This window comes from Bos taurus, chromosome 14, assembly GCF_002263795.3.
Source record: "Bos taurus isolate L1 Dominette 01449 registration number 42190680 breed Hereford chromosome 14, ARS-UCD2.0, whole genome shotgun sequence".
Taxonomy (NCBI): domain Eukaryota; kingdom Metazoa; phylum Chordata; class Mammalia; order Artiodactyla; family Bovidae; genus Bos; species Bos taurus.
This window is the reverse complement of record NC_037341.1, coordinates 77,923,617-77,941,463: the sequence shown is the minus strand read 5'-3', so window position 1 is coordinate 77,941,463 and position 17,847 is coordinate 77,923,617. Positions and strand designations below refer to the sequence as shown.

Sequence of the window (17,847 nt, the reverse complement as noted above, 5' to 3'; positions counted from 1 at the left end):
TTCCATTTCTGACTTTCCAAATTATGAGAATAAATTTGTGCTATTTTAAGTCAGAAAATTTGTGGTAATTTTTGCAGCAAAAATAGAAAACCAATATACTAATTTATAAATAAATAACTGTGGAGCAACTAGTATATCTCAGATACTGAGTGGGATGCCAGGGATATAGTAGCAAATAAGATAGACATAGTAGATCATAGTGTTATAACTTTATGGTATGTTGTAATCTGTCCAGAAACAATGAAAGAGAAGCACCCTGGTTTTTTTTGCACCATGTTGGATTCGAAATGACTTTTGAACATCTACATGAATATATTTAGCAGTAATACCTATTAGGCTGGTCACTGTTCTAAACATTTTTTATTTATTAACGTGCTTAATTCTTCTAACTATATTAATTATAAATAGTAATGTGCAGATGCGATAGATGAGGAAACTTTTGCAGATGAAGAAACTGATATGTATATACAAAGCAACTCGCCCAAGATCACAGAGCTGGTGAGTGGCAGAACTGGTATTCAAATAAACCAAGTCAGTCTGGCTCAGAATCTTGAGCTTGAAAGCACTTTTAGCAAATATAGAAGTTGAATCTGTAATTCTGCATAGTTGGATCTATAAACATTAATACATTGAATATTAAAAATTAATTAATATTCATATTAAAATTTTTTCTGGTATAGAAAACAAGAAACAACAATGGCATATAAGCCAAGAAGTGGAGTTTTCAAGAAAATAATAATAATATTTTCAAGTATTGATTAATTAATATCAAGTAGAATGAAGATTAAGCAGAAATGCCTTGATTTGGTGTTCTTTTCATAAACTTTTCTTATCACCATTTTCTACATTTATATGTATTAGTCACTAGTTCTTAGTAACATGTCAGGTCTTTGCACATACTTTTCGGCAGTTTCTTTGTTTCATCTGTTTCAGTGTATGTAGGCAGCTGCCACTAACCCATTCATGTGATGGTCACCAACTCACATACATGTATCTTGGCTTACGTTTCTGCGATGTCCTCTGGGACAGATATTATGTCTTCTACTTCTGTTGAAATTTCCCAAAATATCTTGTCCAATGATCTGTATGGAATGAGCTCTTATCGGATACTTACTGACTTATTACACAAATTTCTATCACCACTCACTGCCACTTTTGCAAAACTAGAAGCAGCGTTTAGAATGTCAGGGTTCCGGATACATTTATTCTCTTTGATACAGACACATATCTTCATTAAAATATAACTTTTAAAGCCTTTAGACTCCCCTACTATCTATTAGTAAATAAAAGTTTAAGATCATAACCATTTTACTGTCTTCCTCTGCCTTTTGTATCTTATCCAAGGATACACTTAAGTTTTTGTGGGATGGAGTAATGAGGAATAGAATTCTATTAACTACTATTGTCTTAATTTGACTAATGAACAATTATGTGGAATATGATGACAACTGGAAACAATAACTTTTATTAACATTATCTGTTGAATACCAGTGGTATATAATCACTGACTTTCTATATCAACACATGTGTTTCCTAGAAGCTTTCCACTCATCTCAGTAATTCTCTCACTAACACTTTACGATCACCCATGACTGCTCTTTCAGCCCATAGTCCATGGCACTCCTCCATGTAACCTCAGAGGAGACCTAATTACAATGGACCTAATTACTGTCAAGGACTATTTTTTTTATACATTCTGAATAGGACTGACTACACATCTACTTTCAGAATACCTATTCTGAACCTATAGAATATATTCTTTCCTATCACTCAACTTATTACTCAGTTCATATCTATATTCCACACTAAAATAAAAGCTGCGTAAACAATCACATCTGCTTTTGCTCAGAGCTCCAAAGTGCACAAAGTGCATATATTAGGTATATGGAAGAAAACAAGTTAATTTAATTTCAATGAAGGTGCATATCTGGATATTAAATTAAATTAATATCTGGGCAAAATGCCCAGAAAGGCCAGCAGACCCAAGGGAATCCACTCTGAAGTGCCAAGAAGCAGGTGACTCTGATGACCTGATGTCCAGGAGAGTGAATTTCGATCACGCGCTTTTGTGACCTTCCCTGGGACGCAGTGACCCCACAGAGGCCAAGAGGCAGAGCAGGGCCGAGTCTCCCCAGAAAGACCCTCCGGGGCAGCCAGGCTCCAGGTGGGTTCTTGAGACACTCTACCTCACTTTGCAGTAGCAGGAACAGCAAAGAGTCGGACATGACTGGGCGACTGAACTGAACAGAGGTCCCAGGTGGTGGTGGCGGCCAGTAGACAGGAGCCTCTGTCTCTGGAAGTGAGGTGCAATATGCGTGTTCACAGGTACTTTCACATTTCTCCCCATCATTGCCCTGCAGTGTGTTCTGCTTAGAAACAGGCCCTGGTAGGAAGCTAGGGACCCAAGAGGTGTCCACATCCGTATTTCCCCTTCCTGCCCCCAAAGTCCCAGCACAGGGACGCTGCTGCCAGGATGCCCTGACTGCCGTGTTGATGGCGCAGAATGCAGCTGGTTGCTCCTTTCTGAATCCTGAGCTGGCTCCTCGGTAAGAGTTTCGGGGTGTGGACGCTTGGCCAGGTGGGGCTGTGTCTCTGGGAGTGTAGAAGGGTCTCGGGCTGGCCAGGGTGAGCTGGGGGCTTTCATCATGGCCCAGTGCCTTCCTCAGAGGTGGGCGACCCCCTGTTGGAGGGCTGTGAGCAGCTGCGGCCGCTGATGCTCTGCATCCAGGTTTCACCTGAAGTCGCCAGATGGCATTTTAGAAGTGGACTCCAACCCTGGGTCCTCAGCAGTGTGGCCGTGGACAGTTGTGTGCCCCCGTCCCCCCGTATTGAACTCCCCACCCTGACTTGCCGGAAGCATAGTTGGAATGTCTGTATCAACCTGTGTGTCAGTGGCCAGTCCCTGAACTGTGCTTTTGTATGACCACTGTATTTGTGTCCTTAACCACCATGTAAACAATAAATTAATGATGACTTCTGCCTTTCAAAAAAAAAAAGCCTTAATATTAAAATAATAAAGAATCAGGATAACCTGATCCAGGTGGGAACGTGGGTAGTTATGCTATCAGAAACTTGTACAGCTCCTCCAGAAAACAGAAAAAGCAAAACATAATTTCTTTTCATTTTATCAAAGTAGTTTTTCTGTATAAAATTAACCATAAAAACATCCACATCTTCTTCACTGACTATGCTAAAGCCTTTGACTGTGTGGATCACAACAAATTGTGGAAAATTCTTAGAGATGGAAATACCAGCCCACCTTACCTGCCTCCTGAGAAATCTGTATGCAGGTCAAGAAGCAGCAGTGAGAACCTGACGTGTTACAACAGGCTGGTTCAAAATTGGGAAAGGAGTACGTCGAGGCTGGATATTGTCACCCCGCTTATTCAACTTCTGTGCAGAGTTCAGTTCAGTTGAGTCGCTCAGTCCTGTCCGACTCTTTGCGACCCTGTGGATTGCAGCACACCAGGCCTCCCTGTCCATCACCAACTCCCAGAGTTTACTCAAACTCATGGTGATGCCATCCAATATCTCATTCTCTGTTGTCCCCTTCTCCTCCTGCCTTCAATCTTTCCCACCATCAGAGTCTTTTCCAAGGAGTCAGTTCTTCACATCAGTTGGCCAAAGTATTGGACTTTCAGCATCAGTTCTTCATGTGAAATGCTGGGCTGGATGAATCACAGGGTAGAATCAAGATTGTCTGGAGAAATACCAACAAACTCAGATATGCAGATACCACTCTAGTGGCAGAAAGCGAACAGCAACTAAAGAGTCTCTTGATGAGGGTGAAAGAGGAGAGTGAAAAGGCTGGCATAAATCTCAACATTCAAAAAACTAAGATTATGGCATCTGGCTCCATCATTTCATGTCAAATAGATGGAGAAAAAGTGGAAACAGTAGCAGATTTTATTTTCTTTGGCTCCAAAATCACTGCAGACAGTAATTGCAGCCACAAAATTAAAAGATGCTTGCTCCTTGGAAGAAAAGCTATGACAAACCTAGACAGCTTATTAAAAAACAGAGACATCATTCTGCCAACAAAGGTCTCTATAGTCAAAACTATGGTTTTCCCAGTAGTCACATATGGATGTGAGAGTGGAACCATAAAAAAGGCTGAGCGCTGAAAAACTGATGCTTTTGAACTGTGATGCTGGAGAATACTCTTGAGAGTCCCTTGGACTGCAAGGAGGTCAAAACAGTCAATCCTAAAGGAAATTAATTCTGAATATTCATTGGAAGGACTGATGCTGAAGCTGAAGCTCCAATCCTTTGGCCACCTGATGTGGAGAGCCAACTCATTGGAAAAGACCTGATGCTGGGAAGGATTGAGGGCAGGAGGAGAAGGGGACAGCAGAGGATGAGATAGTTGAGTGGAATCAGCAGCTCAGTGGACGTGAGTTTGAGCAAACTCCGGGATATAGTGAAGGAGTCTGGTGTGCTGCAGTCCGTGGGGTCGCAGAGTCGGATGTGACTTAGAGACTGAACGATAACAACAAATCCAGGTAGTTACAAGCTGAAATCCCCCTTCCTTCTCCACTATACTATTTTCTTACAATCATTTCCCTAGTTGGTCTTAGAAGTTAGGAACCAAAGGTTTTTGAAATTGAATAATCACTTTACACACTCTGTATTTGTCTTCATTTTTTGTGAGCCTCTTAATGACTTCTTTGCACAATTCAGGTGGGCTTTCTAAAGCTTTTGAGGTATAATTTAAAGACAGCATGCAATATAGCGTTCACGGAGCTAAAGGAGACAGTTTGGGAAACAAGTGGAGACTCTTTTTTTGCATCTATAGCTCCTGTTTCTATATCTAAACCCATTTAAGTAAACATCTAAAAATGGTTTTTATGACAGTAAGAGAAAAGAGAATTTCATTTACATATTTACTCTTCACATACTGCTGTGCTGGTAATGGCAAATGCAGAGTTTATTGAAATAGTTGTCTTTGAACACACATGCGAGGTCAAAGACTATCCAGGTGGCTCTGAGCCCTTTAGCAGACACAAATACACACAAAATGAGGGTTGGAGTTGGATTCCTGAAATACCCTTGGGCTATGTAATGCTAAATTATACCTGAAAATTCAATCTATTCAACTCAGCAGGCTGAAGTAGCTCATCAATGTGATAATTATAACTAAATATGAACAGGAAAGAAATTAGGAGAACAGGACTGCTGTGTATACTGCTTTATAGACAGGCTGAAATGAATTCTATTAGTATATACTTAAGATACTTTATGCACATTTTACATTGGAAATGCTTAGACATTTTGAAGTAACAATTTTGATATTATCGTTAGAAACCGAAATGTGCTGAATGTGATCCATAAATAGAAATTTGTTTTTGCTAATACGTTTTAAAAGTCCATAATCACATACCTAGTTTCTTTGCCTATTTAAAATATTATATTTTAAACAATGAAAATTATTGTAATGTCTAGCCTAATATTTTCAATATTTTGTGTGTATGCATACTTAACTTTTTGACCTAATTTTATCCATTTTTAGTTGAAAACTTTTTCTGGGTCATTCTGAATTGCTTAATTCATTTTCCTGAAGAATATTTTAAAAGTCCATAGTAGGATTTCATGCATTCATGATCATTCGTGTCCAAATCTTTGCGACCCCTTTCCCAGGACAGAATACTTGAACAGGTTGCCATTTCCTACTCCAGGGGACCTTCCTGACCCACAGATCAAACTTGGGCCTCTTGCATCCCCTGCATTGGCAGGCAGATTCTTTATCACTAGTGCCACCCAGGAAGCCCCTGTACTAGACCTTGCTGCTGCTGCTGCTGCTGCAGCTGCTAAGTCGCTGCAGTCGTGTCTGACTCTGTGTGACCCCATAGACGGCAGCCCACCAGACTCCCCAGTCCTGGGATTCTCCAGGCAAGAACACTGGAGTGGGTTGCCATTTCCTTCTCCAGTGCGTGAAACTGAAAAGTGAAAGTGAAGTCGCTCAGTCGTGTCCGACTCCTAGAGACCCCATGGACTGCATCCTACCAGGATCCTCCACCATGGGATTCTCCAGGCAAGAGAACTGGAGAGGGGTGCCATTGCCTTCTCTGGTACTAGATCAGATCAGATCAGATCAGTCGCTCAGTTGTGTCCAGCTCTTTGTGACTCCAATAATTGCAGCACGCCAGGCCTCCCTGTCCATCACTAACTCCTGGAGTTCACTGAGACTCACATCCATCGAGTCAGTGATACCATCCAGCCATCTCATCCTCTGTCGTCCCCTTCTCCTCCTGCCCCCAATCCCTCCCAGCATCAGAGTCTTTTCCAATGAGTCAACTCTTCGCATGATGTGGCCAAAGTACTGGAGTTTCAGCTTTAGCATCCCAGGGCAGATCTCCTTCAGAATGGACTGGTTGGATCTCCTTGCAGTCCAAGGGACTTTCAAGAATCTTCTCCAACACCACAGTTCAAAAGCATCAATTCTTTGGCACTCAGCTTTCTTCACAGTCCAACTCTCACATCCATATATGACCACAGGAAAAACCATAGCCTTGACTAGACGGACCTTTGTTGGCAAAGTAATGTCTCTGCTTTTCAATATGCTATCTAGGTTGGTCATAGCTTTCCTTCCAAGGGGTAAGCGTCTTTTAATTTCATGGCTGCAGTCACCATCTGCAGTGATTTTTGAGTCCCCAAAAATAAGTCTGACACTGTTTCCACTGTTTCCCCATCTATTTCCCATGAAGTGATGGGACTGGATACCATGATCTTCATTTTCTGAATGTTGAACTTTAAGCCAACTTTTTCATTCTCCACTTTCACTTGCATCAAGAGGCTTTTGAGTTCCTCTTCACTTTCTGCCATAAGGGTGGTGTCATCTGCATATCTGAGGTTATTGATATTTCTCCCAGCAATCTTGATTCCAGCTTGTGCTTCTTCCAGTCCAGCGTTTCTCATGATGTACTCTGCATATAAGTTAAATAAACAGGGTGACAATATACAGCCTTGACGAACTCCTTTTCCTATTTGGAACCAGTCTGTTGTTCCATGTCCAGTTCTAACTGTTGCTTCCTGACCTGCATACAGATTTCTCAAGAGGCAGGTCAGGTGGTCTGGTATTCCCATCTCTTTCAGAATTTTCCACAGTTTATTGTGATCCACACAGTCAAAGGCTTTGGCATAGTCAATAAAGCAGAAATAGATGTTTTTCTGAACTCTCTTGCTTTTTCCATGATCCAGCGAATGTTGGCAATTTGATTTCTGGTTCCTCTGCCTTTTCTAAAACCAGCTTGAACATCTGGAAGTTCACGGTTCACATATTGCTGAAGCCTGGCTTGGAGAATTGTGAGCATTACTTTACTAGCGTGTGAGATGAGTGCAATTGTGCGGTAGTTTGAGCATTCTTTGGCATTGCCTTTCTTTGGGATTGGAATGAAAACTGACCTTTTCCAGTCCTGTGGCCACTGCTGAGTTCTCCAAATTTGTTGGCATATTGAGTGCAGCACTTTCACAGCATCATCTTTCAGGATTTGGAATAGCTCAACTGGAATTTCATCACCTCCAATAGCTTTGTTTGTAGTGATGCTTTCTAAGGCCCACTTGACTTCACATTCCAGGATGTCTGGCTCTAGGTCAGTGATCACACCATCGTGATTATCTGGGTCGTGAAGATCTTTTTTGTACAGTACTTCTGTGTATTATTGCCTCTTCTTAATATCTTCTGCTTCTGTTAGGTCCATACCATTTCTGTCCTTTATCGAGCCCATCTTTGCATGAAATGTTCCTTTGGTATCTCTGATTTTCTTGAAGAGATCTCTAGTCTTTCCCATTCTGTTGTTTTCCTCTATTTCTTTGCATTGATCGCTGAAGAAGGCTTTCTTATCTCTTCTTGCTATTCTTTGGAACTCTGCATTCAGATGCTTATATTTTTCCTTTTCTCCTTTGCTTTTCGCTTCTCTTCTTTTCACAGCTATTTGTAAGGCCTCCCCAGACAGCCATTTTGCTTTTTTGCATTTCTTTTCCATGGGGATGGTCTTGATCCCTGTCTCCTGTACAATGTCATGAACCTCATTCCATAGTTCATCAGGCACTCTATCTATCAGATCTAGGCCCTTAAATCTACTTCTCACTTCCACTGTATAATCATAAGGGATTTGTTTTAGGTCATACCTGAATGACCTAAATCATACCTAGTGGTTTTCCCTACTTTCTTCAATTTAAGTCTGAATTTGGCAATAAGGAGTTCATGATCTGAGCCACAGTCAGCTCCCGGTCTTGTTTTTGTTGATTGTATAGAGCTTCTCCATCTTTGGCTGCAAAGAACATAATCAGTCTGATTTCGGTGTTGACCATCTGGTGATGTCCATGTATAGAGTCTTCTCTTGTGTTGTTGGAAGAGGGTGTTTGCTATGACCAGTGCATTTTCTTGGCAAAACTCTATTAGTCTTTGCCCTGCTTCATTCCGTATTCCAAGGCCAAATTTGCCTGTTACTCCAGGTGTTTCTTGACTTCCTACTTTTGCATTCCAGTCCCCTATAATGAAACGGATATCTTTTTTGGGTGTTAGTTCTAAAAGGTCTTGTAGGTCTTCATAGAACCGTTCAACTTCAGCTTCTTCAGCATTACTGGTTGGGGCATAGACTTGGATTACTGTGATATTGAATGGTTTGCCTTGGAAATGAACAGAGATCATTCTGTCGTTTTTGAGATTGCATCCAAGTACTGCATTTCAGACTCTTTTGTTGACCATGATGGCTACTCCATTTCTTCTGAGGGATTCCTGCCCACGGTAGTAGATATAATGGTCATCTGAGTTAAATTCACCCATTCCAGTCCATTTCAGTTTGCTGATTCCTAGAATGTCGACATTCACTCTTGCCATCTCTTGTTTGACCACTTCCAATTTGCCTTGATTCATGGACCTGACATTCCAGGTTCCTGTGCAATATTGCTCTTTACAGCATCAGACCTTGCTTCTATCACCAGCCGCATCCACAGCTGGGTATTGTTTTTGCTTTGGCTCCATCCCTTCATTCTTTCTGGAGTTATTTCTCCACTGATCGCCAGTAGCATATTGGGCACCTAGTGACCTGGGGAGTTCCTCTTTCAGTATCCTATCATTTTGCCTTTTCATACTGTTCATGGGGTTCTCAAGGCAAGAATACTGAAGTGGTTTGCCATTCCCTTCTTCAGTGGACCACATTCTGTCAGATCTCTCCACCATGACCCGCCCATCTTGGGTTGTCCCACGGACATGGCTTAGTTTCATTAAGTTAGACAAGGCTGTGGTCCTAGTGTGATTAGATAGACTAGTTTTCTGTGAGTATGGTTTCAGTGTGTTTGCCCTCTGATGCCCTCTTGCAACACCTACCGTCTTACTTGGGTTTCTCTTACCTTGGGTGTGGGGTATCTCTTCACGGCTGCTCCAGCAAGGCGCAGCCATTGCTCCTTACCTTGGACAAGGGGCATCTCCTCACCACCACCCTTCCTGACCTTCCACATGGGATAGCTCCTCTAGGCCCTCCTGCGCCTGTGCATGGCTCCTTGGACAGGTGGTTGGTCCTCCCAGCACTAGACGTTAGGTTAATACAAATATATCATATGTATTGGTTAGCTCCTATACTGCCATTATATGAATATCTTCAGAATTCTCATATATGCATCTCTAGAATCCTTTATTTGGAGTAACTAGGATGGGTGAGTATCAGCATGAATTCTATACTGAAATTCTATATATCAAATTTATTTTCCCATTGTATCACACATTAAAATCAGGTTCATTTTCTGAAACAATTGCAGTAACCCCTAGCAATTCAAACAGAAGTAAAATCCTAGACAGTGTTTTCTGTTATCTGCTGTTTTCTGAGTTTGCTTTTATTGTCTAACATTTGCTTGTTCAGTGTGTAAGGCAGCAGTATCATGGATTGGCATGACTTTTGCAGCCACAACTTGGGTTCAAATTCCAGCTCTACTTCTTGCCAGCTCTGTGAACTTGACCCCTGAACCTCCATTCCCTTAGCTGTAAAATGTGGTGACAACTCCATCCTCACACAGCTGTTTTAAGGTTAGATAAAGTAGCATAAGGGTATTTTATAAAATAATAGCCATAAGCCCAGCAATGCAAATTGAAATAAAATGCTGAATTGTGTTCTGAAACAAAGTAAGCACTTAATAATTGTTTATATGATTCCATTCAATTTTTTATAATTAGTGAACAGTTCTTAATTGAACTATCTCATGTGTATTTACATTGCTTATGTTATGAAACTAATATTGGTGGACTCTAGAGATGGCGATGTGAAATTGTAGTATTTGGTCCTAACCATAATATGGTATGCTGTTTAAAGCAGTCAATACAATGAATCAAACAGTAAAGTGATAAATCTCATGGGTCAGCCTTCTTTGTCATCATGTGCTTCTTCCTTGCCTAATACCAATAAGAATTCGAGGTAATTAACCTCAGTTTACTCCACTATACGTCTTTACAATGAAGTATAGTTTTATAGAGACAAGAGACAGCAAGAAGGAAAAATGATAGACAAGAAACACAAGACCAGATGTTTGATGAAAGGAGCTAACAGAGAAAGAATCAGCCAGAAAAAGAGGAAGGCAGGGCCCTGAGAAATCCATAGTTGGGGCAACAGGACTTCTCGCACTTCATTTCTCTGTGGAGCTTACTTCGTCTTGTCTTCCGCTGACCTGAGTGCCGCGTGGTGGTCACCACTCTGGCCTGCATCTTCTCCGCCTTTTAAAGCATCCTCTCCAGTTCCATTCCAGCCACTGGAGTATGACATACTCCAAGCACCCCGGAAGCTCTTCTGCTAGGTAGTTCTACAACTCACAACTGGTTTTTAAGATAGGTAGGTGGATAAAGAGATAGAAAGTATAGAGAGATAGTAGAGTATATGTGAAATTCTGTGCATCATTTTCATAATCACAGAAACCATTATGACTTGAGAGACATGATGCTTTCTCATCACTGTGCCTTGTAAAGCTGCCTTAGTGTCCCTCCATCTTAGGACCCAGTGGATATGGTGTTTCTGAGACAGAACAGGGAACCACTGAGCACGTGTTTTTCATAAATAAAACACCTCCCAGGAACATGGCACAGCAATTCTCCCACATCATGCCCACCTCCAGTGAATTATATTACTATGTTCCCATGTCTGCGAGGTAACTTGTCATAGGATAGTACCTTTTATGTGGCTAAGATCTCAAAGTGAAAGTGAAAGTGTTAGTCGCTCAGTTGTGTCCAACTCTTTGCAACCCCATAGACTGTAGCCCGCCAGGCTCCTTTGTCCATGGGATTTTTTTCAGGCAAAATGCTGGAGTGGGTTGCCATTTTCTTCTCCGGGGCATTTTCCTGACCCAGGGATCAAACCCACATCTCCTGAGTCTCCTGCATTGCAGCAGATTCTTTACCCACTGAGCCATCAGGGAAGCACCTATGATCTCAAAGAGATGGTTTATTTAGGTCTAGGATTATTAGACGCAGTAGCAGCAGCAGCAGCAAGATTATTCCATCTTTCTTGGGTAATTTGTTAACAGCATTTATTAAGATATGTTGAAGTGAGGTAAACTATTTACACAGATATAAATAATTCACTTCATATTCTGAGAAAGTCAAGGTTTATTTAAATATATGTTTTCAGTTCAGTTCAGTCGCTCAGTTGTGTCTGACACTTTGCGATTCCATGAATTGCAGCACACCAGGCCTCCCTGTCCATCACCAACTCCCGGAGTTCACCCAAACTCACGTCCATCGAGTCAGTGATGCCATCCAGCCATCTCATCCTCTGTCGTCCCCTTCTCCTCCTGCCCCCAATCCCTCCCAGCATCAGAGTCTTTTCCAAAGAGTCAACTCTTCGCATGAGGTGGCCAAAGTATTGGAGTTTCAGCTTTAGCATCATTCCTTCCAAAGAACACCCAGGACTAATCTCCTTTAGAATAGACAGGTTGGATCTCCTTGCAGTCCAAGGGACTCTCAAGAGTCCTCATCAACAGTTCAAAAGCATCAATTCTTCAGTGCTCAGCTTTCTTCACAGTCCAACTCTCACATCCATACATGACCACTGGAAAAACCATAGCCTTGACTAGACGGACCTTTGTTGGCAAAATAATGTCTCTGCTTTTGAATATGCAGTAAGCATCTTTTAATTTGATGCCTGCAGTCACCATCTGCAGTGGTTTTGGAGCCCAAAAAAATAAAGTCTGACACTGTTTCCCCATCTATTTCCCATGAAGTGATGGAACCAGACGCCATGATCTTCATTTTCTGAATGTTGAGCTTTAAGCCAACTTTTTCACTCTCTCTTTCACCTTCATCAAGAGGCTTTTTAGTTCCTCTTCACTTTCTGCCATAGGGGTGGTATCATCTGCATATCTGAGGTTATTGATATTTCTCCCGGCAATCTTGATTCCAGCTTGTGTTTCTTCCAGTCCAGCATTTCTCATGATGTACTCTGCATATAAGTTAAATAAGCAGGGTGACAATATACAGCCTTGACATATTCCTTTTCCTATTTGGAACCAGTCTGTTGTTCCATGTCCAGTTCTAACTGTTGCTTCCTGACCTGCATACAGATTTCTCAAGAGGCCGTTCAGGTGGTCTGGTATTCCCATCTCTTTCAGAATTTTCCACAATTTATTGTGATCCACACAATCAAAGGCTTTGGCATAGTCAATAAAGCAGAAATATATGTTTTAGTCTTCTTTAAACATTTTTGTTTGTTTGTTTGTTTTTTAGTAACCATTCGGTATTTGGCCCCATCCACATGGTTGAATGGTATCATCAACTCAGTGGACATGAGTTTGAGCAAACTCTGGGAGTCATTAAAGGACAGGGAAGCCTGGTGTGCTGCAGTCCATGGGGTTGCAATAAGTTGGACATGACTGAGTGGCTGAACAACAACAAAAGTATGTGATTAAAAAGATAGAATGTCATTATCCTTGAGATGATGCAAATGTACCCAAATAAAAATGGGCAAATAAGTCAATGAAGATAGAACTAAGTCTGAATAATCAAATTTCAGCTAAAAGGAAAGGTGAAAACTGAGATAATATGCAATGGAAACCACACAAAGAAAGAGTAGCAAGCAAATGTGAAAATGTTCAAAAACAATTACCACTCAAGAGATGCAGTAAAAATAAAGTCATTTCTAATGTGAGTTATAAAGGAGACATATTTTAACTGTATTTAATACTCCTAAGTATTAAATGTTTCAAAAAATTAATGATTTCAAAGACTTGTCTGATATCAGAGCATAAGAAATTGGAGGAAGTCCAAAGAAATAAATGAAGACTTAATAATAAAATCCAATTATAGTTTACAAAAATCTTTGAAAAGTCTTTTCCAGCTACCTAACAATGTTTAATGAACCAAAATGAGGAACACAAAACTGAGTTGTTTGTTCATTGTTTCACTTTCAACAACGGTCAAGTATGAAGAAGTATCATTCAGGAAAGTTTTTCCTTCATTTGAACCAAAATTGCATCAAACATTAAGAAGTTTTATGTTTCTTCTGATTTAAAAAGAACAATGACAAATATATTAGTAATATGAGGTGCTAGGTAAAATGAAAAGATTTTTTTTATATGCTAGCCACTCAGTATTTTAATTAATAACTATTTTCAAATTATCCACTTACATGAGAGCACTTGACTCTGGACAAATAGCCATGGGTACAGTTTCAGAGGTATTAGGCAAGACAGAAAATCATTTAGTGTAGACATGTACAGAAAATGCAGATAGATTTTCTTAAACTGTTAAAAAGAGGGATTGGTGATTGTGCTGGGGAAGAAAATTATTGGATGCTATCCCTGAAAGAACCTGAGGAAAGGACTTCTGTCAAAAATGTATAGGCACTGCACTAGCAAGGAGATGGTTCAGTAAAGAAAATAGCTTTCATGGAAACTAAAATATAACGTAACTGAACTTACCCATGAAACAGAAACAGACTCACAGATCTAGGGAAGTGATTCGTGGTTGCCAAGGAGGATTTGAGAGGGAGGGTTGGATTGGGCGTTTGAGATCAGCCCGTGCAAAGTCTTATGTATAAAATCAACAGATAACAAAACCCTACTGCATAGCACAGGGAACTCTCTTCAATATCCTGTAAAAGCCGTGATGGGAAAGAGTGTGAAACAGAATATATGTATAACTGAATCACTGCTCTACAGCAGAAACTATCACATTATAAATCAAATATTCCCCAGTAACATAAATTTTAAAAAAGAAAACAGAGTTTCTGAGAGGAAAGGCAGCAGAGCTCCCATGGGGCCAGCTGGCCTGGTGGCTGGGGAAGGACCGAGAATGCCCATGTCTGAACACCAGCTACTGAGGGATAAGAAGGTTGTAGGAGAGAGCTTAGCTCTCTGTCCAATCTGGAGGAAAACAGACCAAAGGAGAGCTGAGCTATCACATACATCACTTAAGGATGTAGTTTCAGAACCATTGCGTTCAGAGTGGGGAGCTGTGGGCTCACTCTGAGGGACTGGCTGAAGTCACTGATGGAAGTACTGGCATCTCAAGGCTTGAGGTCATCCTCACAGCCACCTTCCATTTTCCATCCTTCACCACAGAGCTGTCTGTGATGGACCAGATATCTATAAATGAGGGATTTTGGCAGCATAACTTCATTACACTTTTTCAGTTTCAACATTTTATTATCCTAATAATACTCTGAAATATAGTTCAGTTCAGTCGCTCAGTCATGTCTGACTCTTGGCGACCCCATGGACTGCAGCACACCAGGCCTCCCTGTCCATCACCAACTCCTGGGCCTTGGTCAAATTCATTTCCATTGAGTTGGTGATGCCATCCAACCATCTCATCCTCTGTCATCCCCTTCTCCTCCCGCCTTCAATCTTTCCCAGCATCAGGGTCTTTTCCAATGAGTCAGTTCTTCGCATCAGGTGGTCAAAGTATTGGACTTTCAGCTCCAACAATCAATCCTTCCAGTGAACACCCAGGACTGATTTCCTTTAGGATGGACTGGTTGGATCTCCTTGCAGTCCAAGGCACTCTCAAGAGTCTTCTCCAACACCACAGTTCAAAAGCGTCAATTCTTCTGTGCTCAGCTTTCTTTATGGTCCACCTCTCACATCCAAACATGACCACTGGAAAAACCATAACTTTGACTAGATGGACCTTTGTCAGTAATACAAGTATTTATCTGAAATATAAGTGTCATGCAATTCAAATGAAATGTTTCTATTTGGGCTGCATGTGATGTCCTGGTAAAATTCTTAAAAGTTTTATCCAGAAAACCAGATAAAGATGTTAGAACGCTGGGCATTCTAATAATTCGATACTCTTTATATTCTTTAAATGTCCTTCTGGTGTTTTATTTGGAGGAAAGGGTGAAGACTGGGCCTGGGGAGAAGAGGTGGGGAGATGCCCGTCTGACAAAGGGGAGCCACGACTGCCGCAGAGATGAGCAGACTTGTCCTGTCCGAGTGGTCTGCTGTGCATCTGAACGTGGCTGTCCCTGCCAGAAGCCAGAACTGCAGTTCATTACAGCCACCCGGCTTAGAGCGTAGTGTGACACCGCTCGTCATTATGGAAACACGTCCCTTGTGAGTCCTCATCCACCACCGCCTAACTAGCTACTGAAAGTGTCCCTTTAGCCTCATACTGCGTGTTCTAGTGAACCGGCTCTGGAGATATACCAGCCACTTCAAAGCAGGGCACGGCCTCTTGCTCTCTGGGAGACTTCAGTTGGAACGCTTTTGCGCTCAGCCTTACTGTACTGAAATGTAAAATGATGATGACGGTAATAATAAATAATGTGAAGATGATGATAACAATGATAATAAGTCCATCATAGAACTGTTTTCAGGATGCATGGAGTAAGGCATATAAAACTTGTGGGAAAGAGCCTAGCACCTGATGTGAACTCCCTAAGTGAGTGTTAGCTCTTATTAGACCACACAGTGTTCACTCCCTGTGACGGGCTCCAGCAAAGGTCATTTTGTTGATTTCAGGACATTACCTCTGACATTATGGTGGCCCTTTTAGTAAGTCGTCTCCAGCCACTGCCCCGTGCAGCACCCCCTCATTCAGTCCTAAAATCATTTAGGTTTAGTTCTTGGTTACATGTTCTCAGCACGACTGTGTGAGTCATGCAGTGTCCCTGAATGTTACCTGTCCTTGTCCTCGTTTGGTTAAAGTCTGCTGCTGCTGCTGCTAAGTCGCTTCAATCGTGTCTGACTCTGTGTGACCCCAGAGGCGGCAGCCCACCAGGCTGTCCCGTCCCTGGGATTCTCCAGGCAAGAACGCTGGAGTGGGTTGCCATTTCCTTCTCCAGTGCATGAAAGTGAAAAGCGAAAGTGAAGTTGCTCAGTCGTGTCCGACTCTTAGCGATCCCATGGACTGCAGCCTTCCAGGCTCCTCCATCCGTGGGATTTTCCAGGCAAGAGTACTGGAGTGGGGTGCCAGTGCCTACTTATTTCTAAATCAGAGTTAAAGATACCGAGGGAACAGGAGTCTAGTGAAGATTAGTGACACAGTACATCACTAGCCTAGTGCTCCACACACAGCACACAGTAGTTCTCTCTTTCATTCACACACACACACAGAGACACACACACAAAGACACACACACAGACACACACAGAGACACACACACACAGACACACAGACTCATACACACACACAGACACGCACAGACTCACCCACACAGAGGCTTGCTTCTTCCCTCCTCTTTTCCTCTTTCTCTTTCTTTCTCTTCCTTTCCTTTCAGTATGTGTTATTCACTCGCTGTTAAAAGATATATCCTTCTCTTTGCCAGGTACTTTTATTTCAAATTGATTCCTACCATCCACAAAGGAAAACTGTTGATATAATCATTTGATTTTAGACGGGAACTCATCCTTCCTCATTAATCAACATTCATTGAATTTATGTTTAACTACAAAGTAAAAAGATTGATCCCGTTAAAGGAAATCATATTGCAGGAGAGTAGGCGGGAAGATATTTTATAAAGCAAGTGAGCTTTGACCTCTGTCCATGATAGGTATAAAGCTGATTTTGAAGTCAAAACACCTCTATTCAATCTGGATTTTTAAAGAGGGTGGGAAAAAAGAGGGATACGCCCACACAGGTCCTCTCTTTAATGGTCTATTGTCCCATTGTGTCTGCATCCTTCTGCTCCATTCTCCTGGCTGAAAGTTTCCAGGTTCTGGTTCTGCTTTTAGTGAAGTGCCTCTTCTCCCCAGCCCCTGCTCCTTCTCTTTCTTGTCTTCCTACCTGGATTGCATCGTGGGACTCATCAGTGTGGCCTTACCTAATCATGTATATCTGAGATCCACGTTTTGTGCTTTAAAACAGGATTTAAGCCACTGGCCCCAGATATAAGATTTAGGAGTAGATGCTCCATATACCCTGAGGTGAGAAAAGTAATGTAGAAAGGACTTGATGGGATGAAAAACCCTATGTAGAACCTAAGAAAGTCAACTTTGGTACAAGAGGTGTCAAATATTGACAATCATGAGTCAGGATGTTTGCTTTAACATGTATCTGTGTGCACGTGTGATGATGAATGAGGCTGGATGAAGGATTCTTGTGTGTGTGATGCATATGTGAATGAAGTTAATTATTGTGTAGGTGAATGAAAGGATTGTTGCATATGTGAATGAAGTTAATTACATTGCTACATGAGCCTTGAAAAGAGTGTTCAGGTGGATGTTAATTATAGATAATGAATTTAAAATGACATAAAGAAAAACTACAGATTTGATTGTACAATGAAATATTATTAAAATTAATAGCATTTGTGCCATTATGTAACTAGACTATTTCTGCCTAATAATCAGTAATGACATGGTATTTCATATCAAAAATATATACACCATAAATCTCAGACAAACCCTGTTTTAATTTTGTTTCAT

General features: G+C 41.4%; 1 protein-coding gene across 10 annotated transcripts in view; it reads left to right on the top strand.

Annotated features, from left to right (window-relative positions):
• RALYL (RALY RNA binding protein like) overlaps positions 1-17,847 on the top strand; it is an 829,513-nt gene that overhangs the window by 555,542 nt on the left and 256,124 nt on the right.